This window comes from Pinus tabuliformis, chromosome 4_1, assembly GCF_031772625.1.
Source record: "Pinus tabuliformis cultivar Carrire ecotype Pingquan chromosome 4_1, CPIR1, whole genome shotgun sequence".
NCBI classification, from domain to species: Eukaryota; Viridiplantae; Streptophyta; class Pinopsida; order Pinales; family Pinaceae; genus Pinus; species Pinus tabuliformis.
Window position 1 is genome coordinate 211,949,505 of NC_142303.1, and position 4,586 is coordinate 211,954,090.

The 4,586-nt window shown below is 32.1% G+C and overlaps 1 long non-coding RNA gene across 1 annotated transcript; it reads left to right on the top strand.

Moving 5' to 3' along the window:
- Nucleotides 1–2,871: 2,871 nt before the first annotated feature.
- Nucleotides 2,872–4,278, top strand: LOC149174972 (uncharacterized). The gene is made up of 3 exons (XR_016258524.1): nucleotides 2,872–3,397; nucleotides 3,514–3,667; nucleotides 4,081–4,278. It is a non-coding gene; the product is annotated as an uncharacterized LOC149174972 (long non-coding RNA).
- Nucleotides 4,279–4,586: the final 308 nt, after the last annotated feature.

The window sequence follows — 4,586 nt, forward strand, 5'->3', positions numbered from 1 at the left end:
AACATAATGAAAGTTATATAATTGATATTTTATAAGGCTTTTAATTAAAACTTATCACATAAGTATATTCATTTTTGTTTTTAATGATATTTGACATTTTTTATTTATTTAAAAACTATTTAACTTTAATTTTAAAAGGGCTATATGTAAACTCAAGACTTTGAATTAAAACTAATCACATAAGATATATTCATTTTTGTTTTTAATAATATTTGAGATTGTTTTTATTTAAAAACTATTTCATTTTTGTTTTAAAAAGAACATATGTCAACTCAATGTTAAGCAAAGAAAAGAAATCACACATCTTCCAAAAACAAGAGTCTAGAATGCATCTTAAAAAAACCAATAATTTTTAAAGTATTAAAAAAATATATTTTATAAAAAATAATATTCAAAATAATATTACCTTTATAAAGTAATAATTTTTTATAAAATTTTAAAATATATATTATTTTTTAAATAATATTAATATTTATAAATTTATTTTTACATCTAACTTTTCCATTAGCCAATATTTAAAATTTCAATCAAAATTCCACTCATTAAAAATAAATAAAAAATCACTAATTTAGTAGCCCTCACTTAGTGAAAACATTAAAATTAAAATAAAAGTGGCTGCGAACCCATATCAACTTTCTATGTCCCCATAAATTTTATAAAACATAAATAAAAAAATCACTACTTTAGTAGCCATTAGCGAGTGAAAAAATTAAAATTAAAATAAAGGTTGCTGCCAATGCATATCATCAGCTTTGAGTGTCAATAAATTTTATAAAACATATTTGCCTAGATTTTCAAAGACGGATGAGAATGGTGATAAGAAATATAATCTATATGAAATGTATTCTTATATTTTTTTAAAAACTAAGAATTATAAATAATAACGTATGTCCATCTAACATAGTTTATAATTTATCATCATTCAATTAATGGTTTAAAAGAATTAGACTAAGCCAAAAAATACTATATATACTATATGTTTTAATAAAATTAATTAATTTATCATAATATGAATTAAATGATGGCACGGTGATAGGGTATTTTGTTAAGACACTTTGTTATTATTTAAAAATGTGGGCAAAATTCGAGTCATGTTAAACTCTCATGAGTCATCTTAAGACTCACATAACCTAGCAAATAAAAAACAATAAGTTAAATTATATAAAGATATATTATAATAATATATTTCATAAGTATTAGAGTTTGAAAAATGGATAGGCATGTTTATTTTGGAATTGGGATTTAATAATTTTAATTTAATTATCAATAATTATTATGTGTATGGTAGATATGAATATTCTAAAATATTCTTAGTAGTATACACAAATCGAAGGTTTAGATTTATTTTCAAACTAGGTATGTTTTTTTTCTCTTTTTCATTAAATTCATTTATTAAAAAAATGCCCCTTATCAAATTCACTAATTAAAAAATTGTCATATGAAATCAGTTATGGTTTTTTTGACATGTAGTATTGATGATCATATGAAATGAGTTACGGTTTTTTTGACATGTAGTATTGATGAGCTAAAGTGTTGGCCCATAATATTGTAACAAGGCTTATTTACAAATTAAGAATTTCCATAATAAAATGAGGTGAATCTCTATAGTTAAAAAATTTATTAGATGTTATATATGTTTAATTTATATATGAATACTTTTCTTTATCATTAATAATAATTAGGCCGATAGGCCTTCTTTTGAAAGTGACTTTCGTCGTCCATTTGTCCCTCGTACTGACACGTGGCATCGGGAATGGCAAAACCAGGGGTTTTTCAGTCTCGTGTGACAGGTAGCGTGAGAATAGAGCGGGACGGTTCTGCAGGGAATGGCCTCAAAATAGAACGGGACAGTTCTGAGGGAGTGGCGTCGTGGATATGAGTTACTTCTTTCCTGAAAGATAATGAGTAATAGTTGGATATGAGTTACTTCTTTCCTGAAAGATAATGAGTAATAGTACCTGAGTTGTCGTAGTTCCTGAGATGCTGAAGCAGGGATGGATCCCACGTCTCTCCTGCCATTTTGGGGAGTGAATTACTTATGATTTGCCTGAATGAGGTGATCAGTCTCAGAAATTCAAGTGATGACCTTACCTTTATTCAAGCAAGCAGTTGGTGGGCAGTTCTTGAAATGATTCTAGCTACCCTTTGAATCCAGCTTCATGGATACTGTACCGGCTAAGAGATGTGATTAACCATTTGGGTGCACCTGCCAAGTGATAAATGAGTATTAGCTTTAGAGGTGATTTATTTTCATTGGAAATGCTTTGAGAAACACACCCATGTTTGACTGGTGCACCACATAGCACAGAATGCCTTTGGCCGAGGGGCATGATTCTTGCTAGAATCACCCAAAATTTGCATCTGATCTCATCCTTTTTGAGACTCTTGCCACAGCAAGAATGGAACCAGGGTGGACAGATTTATACCCTGTCACCAAGCAAACCAGAAAACCAAGGCTCTGTTAATTTATTCTCTATTCTGTTAATGGAAGGAAACTTGTGTAAAAGTTAGTTTTAGTAGCTGAAATAGCTTGATCTTGCTCTTAGTTGGATTTCAGAGGCAAAATTTTGTTCTGTTAATAGAAGGATTCTCGCACAAAAGTTTGTTTTAGTGGCTGAAACAGCTTGATCCTGCCCGTATTTGGATTTATCAGTTGTTTTGTTCTCACCCAAGTTAAAAGATTTTGGTCTTGCTCATGATTTTGTGCGAATTTAAAATTTTGTTGATTTATCAGTTGTTTTGTTCTCACCCAGGTTAAAAGATTTTGGTCTTGCTCATGATTTTGTGCGAATTTAAAATTTTGTTAACAGAAAAAGATCTATATTTACTATCTGATTTTACTTCTTTCTGTTATGTGTTGGACACCAGGTTTTGCCGCCTGCAGTACCTTTTAAAAAAGCAGCTGACAACACTAGCCCTAGACTTTCAAAGAACCCTGTTTTCAGTAATCACCAGAAATTAGCTGGCAGACGTGGGAGTCCTAATGGAATCAAGCCGCCATTTTCTTCCCCTGGTATGCCTCCATCTTCACGGATTCCCAACAAGCTTGTGCCAGTTTCTAATGTTTGTGCAGACACTAGTTTCAAAGGGAACGAGGAAACTGGAGTGAAGGGATTTATGCCTATGCCTGGTGGTAATGAGTATACCAGGCCTTCTTTCCAAAGAGGGGTCAGATCATTACACCCGCAAGGTGGTCCTAATCCATATTTGAGCAGCTATGGACATAGGCCCAACAACATACACGAGCAAAGAAGGCTTAACTATGATTGGAATTCTCAGCAAGCTCTTTATGGTACAGATAATACTGCAATGTATCAAAGAGTTGGACCAAGGAATTGACCACTTCCCCCATTGATTCCTCCAAATTATGGTTTAGCAAATAATCCTGGTTTCCATGGTAATTGTATAGTGGTTCTTATTCCAATTCATTTGGCAGGAATAGTTCATAGCTGTTTCATATCTTGTTACTGTCACAATATTCATATTTGTAGTGGGTGAATTTTTGTTTTGCAGCTATACCAACATTATATTTTCCACCAAGAACACACCTAGATAGTGTTAGAGGCGGGCCTTATTTTGTGCAGCCCCCACCTCCTGGTGTGTTCGTTTCTGCACCTGATCCTCAGTTGTGTGCTAGCATAGTCAAACAGATTGACTACTACTTCAGGTTTGCTGAGACATACACTTTTATTACTTGTGGCCTATTTTCATGAACCAAAACAATTAGTATGTTTGTAATTCATCAAAATGTGATTCTTTTGATTTTTTAATTCTATGACAAATAGCTCACGCTTACTGCCATCATAGTCAATCGAGTACCATGCCAGGTTTTCCTGCGCAGGGGTCTGATTATTCTGATTATTGCTGTTCCATTAGCATAATTGATATGTTTTTTTCGCTCATAAAAAGAACTTATATTCTCATTATCCAAAATATACATTATGCAGACTAACAATTGATATGTTTACTTATTACTAATTATAAAAAGCCTCTTTACTTGAACTTTCTATCTGCTTACAATTAGTTTGTTCTTACCCTCATTGTGTTGTACATTCTTTACGATTTATTTGTTGTCTGCAGTGTTGTAAATTTATGTAAAGATCCCTTTTTGCGTATGAATATGGATGGGCAGGGTTGGGTTCCTATTTCATTGATTGCAGGTTTTAATCTGGTGAGATATTGGATAAGTGTTCATCTGTTATTATTCAATGTCTTTTAAAGCCTACTACTGTCTACAATTGATATCCCAATAAGTTCATAACTTTTCTGGTTTACATAAAGGAGATTATCTGGTTTCTGTTCAGGGGTAGAAAATCTTGTATATAATAAAAGATTCTATAATATCTTTTGCAGATTAAGGCATTAACATCTGACATAAACCTCATACTTTTTGCATTGCCAAGTTCAAGTGTAGTTGAAGTGAAGGTGAGTGTCATCATCACCTAACTTTTCAGAACTTGCCATTATCCTGCATTTGTCTATTATTTACATTTTCAGTCTTTTGTGACAGGCTGACAAGATAAGGAGGTGTGGTGACTGGTCAAAGTGGGTCTTACCTGCTGGAGTTATCAAATCTACGTCAAGGA